The following is a 12,430-nucleotide window of genomic DNA, read 5'->3' as shown; positions in this document are numbered from 1 at the left end:
AAAGGCAGGTCAGTGGGATCCCATATCATTAAACTTCTTACAGCCATGCAATATTCTATAAAAATGGATATCCCGGCGCTGGCGGTCAGTTTTGACTCGGAAAAAGCCTTTGATAGAGTCTCATGGCCATATATGTTTTCGGTCCTTGACACATTTGGATTCTCGGGAAATTTTGTTAGCAACATTGCTCTTTTATACAATTCCCCTAAATCATACATTCTGGCTAATGGAGGTAGGGTTAGAATACCCTGAACTGAACCGTGACAACACCATAACCCATAACTCCTGTCAACTGTGGAACTCAACCAGATTGAAAATTCTCAATAGCCAAAAAAAAGTTTTTGGTTTGGTTTTTTTTTTTGAAAAATGCATTTAAAAACCCAGTCGGGGGTCAGTCTTTCGGCAGCCACATCAGGGTGGGCCTCTGGAATGATCTGCAGTATTACAGAAATGAAAATTACCAGGTAAAATCAAATTTTCCTTTCCTGGACATACCCAGATCATTCCAGACTAGTGGGATGTACCAAAGCTCCCCTACACTACACTTCCGAGCCAGGAAGGCTTCGTGCATCAGCAAAATAAACTCTAGGGAAAAGCCTCCCCCAAGGCCCACTCAGGGCTACTGAATGGAGACTCCTCCCCTTCCTCCTGGTCCTCGCCACGTCCCTGCACCGCAGGGGAAAGGAGGGATTCAGTGTCGCTGCGATCTCTTGACCCCCGCCGCAGTCGTGTCTCCCCCCCCCCCCCCCCCGATCAGGAGGCCCTCCTGAGCTTGGGCTCCTTGGAGGTGAGTCCCTCCACCCCCCCCCCACCCCGAAGCACAACCAGTGCACAGGGAGAGGGGACTCAGGCAGTCTACAGCGATGACACCGTGAGTCCCACCTGCCCACACTGCTCCCACTCTCTTACCGGCCCCAACAGCTCCGAAGGCCAACCCCCCCAGCCCAATTATCCCGGACTGGAAACTCTCCACAGTCTCTGCAGAAGCAAATGCAGGCTTTTTTTTTTTTTTTAATTAGCTTTGCCCACAAAGAGAAAGAAGCAAAAATCCCCAGCAGGGATACTTCCCTGGAGAGCTCAGCGGCGAGCAGGAGGGGACATTGGGGCACCGAAAGTGAGCCAGTCCCCTGGCTATCAGGGGCCCCGGAAACAGTCGGCTGAAACAGCCAGGGGTATCCAATCTGAACCTGACACCTCGGGGCGCTGCACCACTTCATAAACTTCCAGGTCAGGCAGGACTGCAGGTTTGCAACTCTACCATCTGCTGGAGACAGAGAAATACTGAGGGACTGCAGGTGGCACTCTCAGTTATATAGCAGTGCCTCAAGGGTTTGTTCTCTGCCTCCAGAGGTATAAACCCACTAGTCTGGAATGATCTGAGTATGTCCAGGAAAATGCTGTTTATAGTAAGCAAACTTGCTTTTTTTGTCAATAAGCAGGGCTGAATTAATATGTGGAGGAGTCTCAAGCTGAGGATTGCAGCGGAGCATTTACTAAATAAGCAACCCAGACCCCACCATAGAGTAGACTACTGGGTGAACAAGCTATGCAAAACCACTTGTTACTTTCACTCAGATATTGTCCAGGCAGTAATGGGACACAAAAGTGCATACTGATGACTGTTGCGGAGCGCTCGGAGAGCGATCCCACTTCCTGAGAGAGGTGTCCTTGGGCCGCGGCTCGCCCCAGAGGATTCCGAAGAGGGCCGCGGGAGGCGTGGCATGCCCGAGCATGGGTAGGACGGAAGCAAGACTTGAGTGATGACCAGGCGACAGGCCCTCCTCCGGACCTGCACACTTCGGAAGACCCAACAACGCAATGTTGGTCTTGTGAACAGTCCTCCGACCGTTCCCAGCCCTTTCGGACCTGCCGCAGGGTACGGCACGAAGCGGCAGGCCGGACGGAGGCCAGGACAGCGAAGACTGGAACATAGATTCAGACGAGACTCAGAAGCAGTGTACTGGGAGTGCAGACGTAGACTCAGAAGCAGTGTACTGGGAGTGCAGACGTAGACTCAGAGGCAAGGTACTGGGAGTGCAGACGTAGACTCAGAGGCAAGGTACTGGGAGTGCAGACGTAAGACTCAGAGGCAAGGTACTGGGAGTGCAGACGTAGACTCAGAGGCAAGGTACTGGGAGTGCAGACGTAGACTCAGAGGCAAGGTACTGGGAGTGCAGACGTAGACTCAGAGGCAAGGTACTGGGAGTGCAGACGTAGACTCAGAGGCAAGGTACTGGGAGTGCAGACGTAGACTCAGAGGCAAGGCACTGGAGGTGCAGAGGTAGATTCAGAGGCGAGGCACTGAAGATGCAGGGGTAGGTTCAGAAGTGAGGCACTGAAGGTGCAGGGGTAGGTTCAGAAGTGAGGCACTGAAGGTGCAGATGTAGGTTCAGAAGTGAGGCACTGAAGGTGCAGATGTAGACTCAGGAACAAGGGCTGAAGGAAGACATGGGCACTGTCCCTCAGGACACCCTGCTCAGACCACTCCTGGGACTGAGTCAAGGGCCACCCTGTCCCAGGCATCCCCAACACTGCCTTGGAGGGCAGGCCACGGACCACGCTGAGAACAGGAGAATGCAGGAGAGATCCAGGCGAAGCGAACGCCGATGCTGGGATACTGACATCCGAAGCCCCGTCGGCTGGCAGGAAGGGAAGCTCCAAAGCACAGGGACGAATCCCACCCGTTGGCCACTCCAGGGCCCAACAGGCCAGAAGGCTCAGGAGCCAGACAAGACGAAGGGCAGAACATATGGGACTGGATCAGGAACTGGATCTGGCACCGACATCAAGGTAACAGGGAAGAAGCTGGTTGCTGCACACCGGCAGCCAAAGCAAGATTGCTGCACACCGGCAGCCAAGGCAGGTAACAGGATCAGGAACAAGGACTTCTCAGAGACTTAGAAACGAGGTACATGGCTTGCATCACAGATGGCCCTAAACAGCCCGCCCCGAGGGCTGGTCATGGACCACGGCGTGGCTTGCCGCGAGGTACCAGGACATTGGAGGACACAGGATCAAGGTGCTAGCTTTCAAGAGGTTCAAGGGCAAGGGACTTAGCTTTCAGGCGAGTTTCAGGAACAAGGTGCAAGGCTTGTAATATCTGGACTGGATCATGGATACTGGATAGGAATCAGACCTCAAGGCAGGAACAGGAACAAGCAAACATCAGGACTGGAACAACTGAAGACATCAGGACTGGAACAACTGGACAAGAAGCTCCGACAGGAAACATGGAACACTGGACCTTGCAGAAGGCTGGAACACAAGGCAGCTCCTGGAACGAGGATCTCAGGAGTGACAACTCCTTGCGAAGGCAAAGACAGACTGAACGTTGAATCCCTTTGTAGAGCTGAGGTGGACAACGCCCAGGGAGGAGCCAGCAGGGGCCACACCTGGCTGGCCCTTGAAGAACAGACGAGAGGCGCGCGCCCGCGCCCTAGGGAGCTGGAGAGAAGAGCTGGAAGCTGGTGGCGTCCTCAGCCACGTGGAGGGGCCCAAGGAAGCCGCGGAGCAGCCCTGGACTGGAGCTGGGTGAAGGCAGGTCGCTGGAGCAGCTCCCAGCCGCAAGGACTGAAGCAGGAAGAAGCAGAGAGAGGTAAGGCTGGCTGCAGGGTAAACAGGGGGCTGTAGCAGGCTGCAGGCACTGCTCCACGCTGCAAGGCTGAAGAGAGAAGTGCTGGCTGCAGGGAGCTGGAGAGGCTGCAGGCACCGGCAGGGACGGCTCCCTGCCAGGAGGACCCGGGCTGAAGCAGGCACTGGGAGGGACGGCCTCCCTCTGGCTGAAGGTCCCGGGATCGCAGCAGCACATCGGGGGAAGGCAGAAACAGGAGCAGAGGAGCCGGCCGCATGGCAACAGCTGCGGGGACGGCCCAGCTGATTCAGGGAAAGACAAGCAGCAGCGTCAGCAGCCCGACTGGCTGCGAGAAGGTAAGAGCCTGCCCGCGCTCCTCGCGGGCAGGATCGCAACAGATGACTATACTGCAACATGCTTAGCTTGTTTATAAGTCGTTGATGAATGCTGAGCCAGCTCCAAGGAATAATGATGCTTATGCTTCAATATACAGTGGCCAGCAGAACTCGACCCCACAGTCTTAGCCTGAATGGATGAGGGAGTTTTCTATGAACTTCTGGTTAAGTCTTTTCCCAATGAGATAGATGACACTACACTGCAGGAAGATCATCTACTGTGACTCTGAAGAAATGTATGTGGTTCTTCCATGCTTAAAGCCCTAGAACGCTGTGGGCACAGGAATATCTGTCTGCAGGTGTGTCGGTTTTTCTGACCATGGTCCGGCCCAAGGTAGCGGTAATAATTCATGGCTATCAGTGAGAGGGGCATGATTTTGCTACAGGACAGCTTTAAACTCCACTCAACATAATAGATTTTTCCTTCTGGCCTGACATTTCTGTATTTCATTAAAAAAAAAAAAAAGGGGGGGGGCAACAAAATATTTACTTAAGTTGAAAGTACTTAAAAGTGCTGTTGTGGAACAACAGAAAGGAGACATGGCAAAAGAAGAATTGAGGGAAAAACGATACTTTGAAGAAAAATTAGCAGGACAAAAGTACACTTCCAAAGCTTTAGCAAAAAATGACCAGGGAGGTTCTCAAGACAACACCCATGCTCAATAGAGTTCGAAGCTCTACTTAAGTCCTTTCTGCCACTGATTGACGTCAACCAAATGTAATGGCTAATCCAGCCTGTTTATCAAAGGAAAACCTCTCTTCCCCCCCCAAGACCAGAACAGCTATTGCAACTCTGCATTACATGCTGTGAAAACCACAAACCTCAACCCTTTAAAAACAGTAGAAAGTGCCAAATTTCATTTTTACGATTCCAGACACTAAAGTGCAACATTTTGTTTAAAGTCACTTTTATACCACACGGTCTAAAGATAAAGGTCGTTTACAATAAAGACAATAATTAAAAACTCTACAAAATGACAAATGCCATATACAAACTATTTCTACCACCTATCTTAGTTATAATTATCTATCATTTCTCTTACAGAGCCTTTGTCCTGTTTGATATCCAAAACATCTCGGTTCCTCTTAAAGCGAAGAGAGATTTTTTTCACATTCATTTACCTACAAAAAAAAAACCCCCACTAAAAACTGTTGTTTTTTTTTCTTCTGGCAGACTTACCAAGATTTTAACTCTGTTCCAGTCTATCGCAATTCAAGAAAAAGCCAAAAGGTTGCACGTGAATGAATACAGAGAGCACAAGACAGGGGCCCGGAGGGGGGAGAACAGCCCACACCGACGTCAGCCTCAAGACGCACCAATATCAGCCGGCGTCAGACCGCCCCCTGTCCAAGCCCTGCTCAGAGTACAATGCTTTCACAACACCATCACCACCGCCCGCGAGACCCCTCCGCCTCCAGGGAAGCGGGGGGAGGGAGAGGAAATCCCGGGATCTCAGGACTGGAACTCACGCAAAGGAGAAAGAAAGAAAGGGAGGGGGCCTGACTACATGCCCGAGGGCGACAGCAGCTTCCGTGAGGCAGCGGCCCCCACTTCACGAAGTACGAGGACGATCGGCTGGCTGCTTCCCCTTTCCGCCTCTCGCCAGGAGCCCGTCACCTTCCCCCCCTCCCCCGAAATCCACCACGGGATCCGGACTAAGAGCGAGGGCATCTCGCTCGCCCGCCCTGGAATACGGCGAACACTTACCGATCGGGGCGCGAGCTATAGAACTTCTGCTGTTGCGATGACCAATGAGTCTGCCCGTCCTCCCTTAGCAACTCTTCCCTCTACGCCTACCTCCACCTCCCACCTTCTTTCTAGAAGTCACGCGGCAGGGAGCGAAACCAGCTACGTCACAAAACTAACCCATCCCAACCCCCGCCTCCCCCACCTAGTCTTAGGCCTACGGAGCGCAGCTACGTGATCGCTGGGTGAATTGGTCACCAGAGGATGGTCAGCTTAGGTTGCATTAATGAATGAGGAAATGGTGAACTTCTAAAAGGGCGCCAGCAGCAGAGAAATGAAAACAAAGTTTGAGGTAATTAATGATTTGAAATACACAAACATAGTATGCATAAATTTTGCATTATATACATACTAACTAAACATATACGGCATATTGTACAATGTGTTTAGTATAAGGAAGTATGTGTTCATATCCATAATCTATGCACATTTATATGTTAGTGTGTGCATTTCAAATCATTCATTTCCTTTATAAATAAACGTGCAGGAAACTACTAAACCTTAGGGAAGCAGGGCATAATTTCTGTTTATGTGTGGCAATATAAATTGTGACTAGGTAGCCTTGTCATTCTCAGCTGACTTCCTTGTGGTTGCTGATGTCACACAGTCATCAAACAGTTACAGTCAAACATTTCATTTGACATTTTTTTTAACATATGTACAATAAACAGGAAATATGGTTTTCTGGGGATTCCAGAAATAACTGAAGGTTTTGCCACTTATTATAAGTGATTATAAGAATGAAGTATTTAACCATCTTGAGGAGTTACCTTCTAGATCTTTTATTCTATTTAGTTTAATGTGTTTTATAATAATTTTATGAATATGTATTTATTAATTTTAGGTTTTATTTCTTTTAACAGCTAAATTTCTTCTTTTACTTTATATAATCTTAGCTGTTACTATTTATGACTATTGTATTTCCAATTTTTACATTATGTAAACCGATGTGAAGGTTTGTCCGATGTGTCGGTATATAAAATTTAATAAACCATTAAACCATTAAACTTATTAAGAAGACCTTTGCTTTTCAGCAGTTTTTATGCTTCGCAACATATGGAATATAAAAGCTGTCCATGTCTCTCTGGGGACAAAATAGCACTCCAAAGAGGGACAGAAAGTTACCAAATTGAGTACACCAGGAGAAAATAGGAATATTTTGAACTAGTTTAGGGGAGAGAGAGAGACTCTTTAGAAGGCTCTCATATAAGTAAACTATTTATACCACTGTGGAAGGGTCAACTAATAACTTGAGATGAGGTTTTGGTGGTGGTCTAGGTTTTGAGGGGCAGCACAATACACATCAGTGAACATTGAGTGCATCAAGCTAGGGCGAGAGTACATTGTACAAATCTCATCTTTGTATAACTTTCCTCATTCCAAATCACATCTTATGTTCACTAATGTGTACTGTGCTGATTGTACCTCTGACTCTGCATGTAAAACTGCGCCCCAAACCCTAGACCACCACCAAAACTTCACCCCGAGTTACTCTCCTATAGTGGAATAAATAGATGACAAATAGGTGTGCCATCTCAGAAGCACACTCTCTCTCTCTCCTTGGCATAACACTAGGAAAAAAGGTTATTTCCAGCATTATATTGTGCGATATGCTATCACACACACTATCACACACGACATTAAACCCTCCTCATTTGTTCAAACTCCTCCCCTTTGACTATATTTTAAAAATTTGCATACACATCTCGCAATGCGAAAAATAACACATGCATTATCGTGGGCGATAGGGCCCTAATGCATTTTGATGAATGACTCTGTAAGAATTTTATTTTAGCTCTCTACCCAATAAGTTTTCTTAGAGATCAGAATAGACAAAATATATTCGATTGAGCAAGTAGAAGCTAGTATTTTAAATTATAATGAGAATAAAAGATATGTAACCTACTCAAGTCTATACTGTTAGTCTTTTTGGCTCCACGGACAAGATAAAAGATAATTGTGATTGGTAGAAAATACATATAATTATATATGATCCTTTATTATCAGTAATAAAATGTGTCATGCTTGAAGATAATATGACCTAGATAGAATCTAGGTTATATTAACCTGCTGATTAATCAGGACCTAGGACATCTGTGATTGGTCAAGTTAAGATAAAATGCTGATAATATTTTGCTTTATCGTGATGACCTAGTATCTAGAAACAATCCATAAGTGATTGTATGTAGTGGATTTTGGGAACACCCAATGAGAGTTTGCTCAAAGTATGTTATTTGTGCTTTTTTTTTGTGGTGTAAATTAGAGGGGAAAAAATAAAAATCAACACAAGAGGAGCGCCGGAAAAAATATCTGGTTAACCAGAAAGAAGAGGGGAAAGTCGTTGAGTGATAAGACCTTGAGTATGTCAGTACAGATAGGATTGAAAAACCAATAGATGACAAATGTATAGCGGAGGGCAAAGAAGAAATGTTAAATACTTCTGTTTGGTCTACATTATAGCAGTGGCTCTCAACCTTTTTCCCATCATGACACACCTGATGGACAATGCTTACATAAGTGACACACTGCTCATTACAATCCATGGTGGAAATTAAAAAAAAAGGCCCAGTATTACTTTTATTGTTAAGAATAACAAAGGGAAAGATATGTACTCTTTCTGAACAGAAATTGCATAAATAGTAGAGATGTGCATTTGTTTTTCCCGAATTAGGCAATTTCAACAAAATTGCCTAATTCGGTATGGTTCGGGGGGAACCAAAAAACTAATGGAATTTTTCCGGTTAGCGCACACTAACTTTGACCCGTTAGTGCGCACTGTCGGGAGTTAGTGCACACTAACTCCCGTTAATGTGCACTAACCCGAAAATCGGGGCCCCCTGAAAAAAAAAACTGCACAAAAACGAAATTTCCCACGGGGGGGGGCCCCAAAACGAAGCCCGACACGATACAAGAACACGATGTACATCTCTGATAAATAGTAAACCTCCCACACCGAAACTGCACCAACTTCTAGCACTCAAACAATTAACCACCTTACCTAAGAAAATCAACACTGAAAATATTATACAAGGCCTTAAAACATCAATACTCATCCTATTAGGGAAATAGAACAAGCCAGGCTGCGAAAGAGCCCTACACAGAAACTACATACAAGCAGAAATACCTCACCTCAGTCACATGTGCAAACTCTCACATAAAAAGAATAAAGAGACCATAAAGCACAAATAGAAACATGCAGACACAAACTGAACTGGAAACTGCAACAAGCCAGAGACTCTGCATGCAGTGCAAGAAAGGAAAAAAAGAAACATCATCATAAGATAAATCAATAAATATAAAATCAATAGCAGTAAAACCATAATAATAAAAACAGATTATTTCACAATAGCTGATGAATGGAATATCCAATAATTAAAAGCTCATATAAAAAATTTCCAGACACCAATAAAATATTGCAAAGCAGCAGACTCAAAGATCCAATAATTAAAAATAATAAGGATAAAAAAATGCTCTGCTCTCCATTTCTGGGAACATTTAGTATCCCCGGAGTTGGCCTGTGCCTAGGCTGAGACCCTGGCGTTGCGCTTGGGAGTAGGCCACAGCACTGCTTTGGGCCTAGGCCAAGGCCCGATGCAATCATTTAAAACAAATGCAACGAATAAGGTTTATTTCATTTCTGGGGCCCTCAGTTTGTTTCTTGTTCCCCCCCCCCCCTCCCCGAATGAAATGAATTACCCTTCCCAAATGAAATGACTTACCCTTATACGTCACATTTTGCACCTTCGTTTTAAACAAATGCACATCCTTAATTATTATTATGTGACCCCCCTGTCGAGTATACCTCTTGAACTAGGGCGGACACTCAGTACCTGGACTGAGCCTCTGACTTACCAACCCTGGCATGTGTTCCTTTGATATTATCTACAGAATTCCTGCCTTTTATAAACTCAGTTATGGATCAAATCTAAAACATTTTTCCAGCTACCTGTAAAAACTTTTTGCGATAATTTTAGCATCACTGTTTATCAAGGAGATTGCACAATAGTGGAGCCTTCCCACTTTTGTGTATAATGGTAACATTGACATGAAGAAAGGATAGCAGTACATTCCTGCCTTTTAAATCTCATTCAGGGCCCTTTTTAGTAATGTGGACATTTATTGTGCAAATATTTTGTAGAAATATTTTGAAAATCCATCAGGTTCCACCGATTTACTGGTCAGAAGAGAATTTAAAGCCCAGACGATCTCTATGATATTGACAGTTTTTTCCAGAACAGCCCTATCCTGATGTTTAATAGTTTTTACCAAAATGGAGTATAAGAATTCTGAGAAACTCCCATTTGAGATATACGATTCTTTATAAAAGTCACCAAAGCACTCTGAAATTTCTTTCCTGGTATTGCATATCTCTGCACATTTATTCCTAATTAGCAAAACTGTAATTTGTGTTTTCTTTTTGTGTAATTGTGAGGCTAATTTATCAATCTTTCCACTCAAGGAGTAAAGGCTTGCCTTATTTTCCTCATCTGGTCCTCAACTCAGGGGCCGCTACTTGAAGTGGCCCCAACATTCAGAAGTTAAAAAAATATTAAAGACCATGCATGACAACAGCCCCCCCACCTCCCAACTCTGTTATCAATAAAGAAATTGTGCCCACCACCCCCCTTTTTACTCGAGATATCCCTGGGTTAAGTCGAGGGTCACTTGACTCCCACTACACTTTTTTTTTTTGCCATGGCATTTTATCTAAAACATGGCCCTTTAAATTTATTTATTTATTTATTTTTAGTTTTTATAGACCGATGTTCCTGTATAATATACATATCACACCGGTGTACAGGGAAGTAAAACTGTCGCCTCGTGGGCAGCTTACATTGTAACAATTAACAAGAGAAACAAGGAGCATAAAGGAGCTTAGAGGAGCTTAAAGAAAACTGCTTACAGAAAACAATCATGACACGGGAGCCTTAGGATCCATGTTAGGGTCCTGGAGCTCCAACATTAGATTTGTATAAAATGGAAGCAGTGCATGCATATCTATCCCATTCATATTCATTGTGGATATCCTGAAAACCGGGCCTGTTTGTGGCCCTTGAGGACTGGAGTTGTCCACCCCTGCACGAGGCTACTCCTCCACTTTAATGATTGCATCACTTGGTGCTGCTTTTTTAGTTTATGCAAATTCCTCTTGAAGTTGTCTATGCACAAAATGTCTTCTTTTCTAACTCTGGAGCCACTTCCATAGCATCCCACAAGGTTTGTGTAAAAATGTCAGCGTTATCATTAAAAGACAAATACTGCTTAATAGAGGATTCAGTTTCCTCATAGAAATCATCCCAGAGAGAATTGTTTATCGATCTGCTTTTGGAGTTATAATTCTTGGAACTTATTCCTGATAGTGACAAGTGTATTCACGCATGGTCAGACCAAATAATAGGCCCAATATCACATACTGTTTTTTCAAACATATTTCAGGGTTGACTAAGATTATGAATACTAGAGTACGAATTGTGCACTTGCAAGTAACAAGTATAATTTCTGAGTTCTGAATGCAAAAATCTCCTGGACATGAAATCCAGGACAATATTCTTGAATATAACAGACAAGGAAAGTATGCAGAGGAATGGTTTTGGGAAAGCTTTCAAATATAGATTAGTAGAAGGGGGTGTGGGATTCATAAATGACATACTGATCACAAAAGGTGCACCTTTGAAAGTTCTTAAACAAGGAAATGATGATTCGGAACTGTACTTTATCTGGACATAGAAATAAAGGTGCTCAACCTTGTCTTTGGTCAATCTGTATGCCCCTATTAAAAACGTACTTCAGTTTATTACTGATACCCTATGTATAATGGAGATTTTTCAGCACCTCCCTTAATAATAGGTGGCGATTTTAATTGTACTGTTGATGACAGAATAGACAGCACTAGCTCTTCTTCTTTGATCCCTGGAAAGGGGAAATTACCTTTTTCTAACAAGTAGATTGTTGGAAAGAATTATAGAAAAGAGAGCCATGTGTGTCTATTTGGGAGCAAAATAACTCTCCAAAACAGGGATGGAAAATCACCAAATTTGGTACACTGGATAACCGAATAAAGTAAAATAATTGAACAAAGTACATTTGTCAGGCAAGTATAATAAGGGATTTGAAGGGGAAGAATAATTGAATAAGTATTTCTAGCCAAATCTTACTGGGTACGTTCACATAGTGACCTCAAGGAATGTGCATTTGTTTAAAAGGAATAAGGAATCTGAAATGAATCAGGCAAATTTGTTTTGGATTTTGGAAAAAATAAAAATAACCGGTGCCCCAAATATAAATGAAAATTTTGGTTTGCATTCATTTTCATTTCCCATTAAAGTTTATAGACAAACAAAGCTCCAAAGGTTTTTCTTCTCAAGGCAGCAGCACAGTGCTTAGCAATCAGTGATGTCACACTTGATCCTGGACTCACTAGATCCAGGGCAGCAAGAGACAAGGAACAAGCCAGGTTGCAGCACCAATCAAGGAGAAGCATTTTTTTTAACCATCCTAAACTAGCTGGAATCTGCCTGGATTGACATTGACTTCCTGTTTTTTTCAAACTCAAATTAAAAGGAAGTTTGAGTCTGGCAACACTTTTCTTGAGCTGCAGGACAGGGTGTATGGTTGTAAGGTGGGATCTAGATCTACTATTTCTTCTACAGACACACAAAGTACAAACGGAAAGCTCAGGTGTGCACTGAGCAGTGCTGCACTGTGAGCTCAAGCCAC

General features: G+C 44.4%; 1 protein-coding gene across 7 annotated transcripts in view; it reads right to left on the bottom strand.

The window, feature by feature from the left end:
* SDCBP (syndecan binding protein) overlaps positions 1–5,822 on the bottom strand; it is a 69,968-nt gene extending 64,146 nt beyond the window's left edge. For 2 of the 7 annotated variants that reach the window (XM_029591341.1, XM_029591347.1), the window contains exon 1: positions 5,675–5,822. The gene's annotated coding sequence lies outside the window, so the exon portion shown is untranslated. Of the gene's footprint in view, positions 1–5,146; positions 5,378–5,674 lie in introns of those variants that run through there. The other 5 variants (XM_029591344.1, XM_029591342.1, XM_029591346.1 and 2 more) reach the window with 4 other exon arrangements.
* Between the last annotated feature and the right edge of the window lie 6,608 nt (positions 5,823–12,430).

Source organism: Rhinatrema bivittatum, chromosome 2 (assembly GCF_901001135.1).
Source record: "Rhinatrema bivittatum chromosome 2, aRhiBiv1.1, whole genome shotgun sequence".
NCBI classification, from domain to species: domain Eukaryota; kingdom Metazoa; phylum Chordata; class Amphibia; order Gymnophiona; family Rhinatrematidae; genus Rhinatrema; species Rhinatrema bivittatum.
This window is presented reverse-complemented; position numbering and strand designations above follow the sequence as displayed.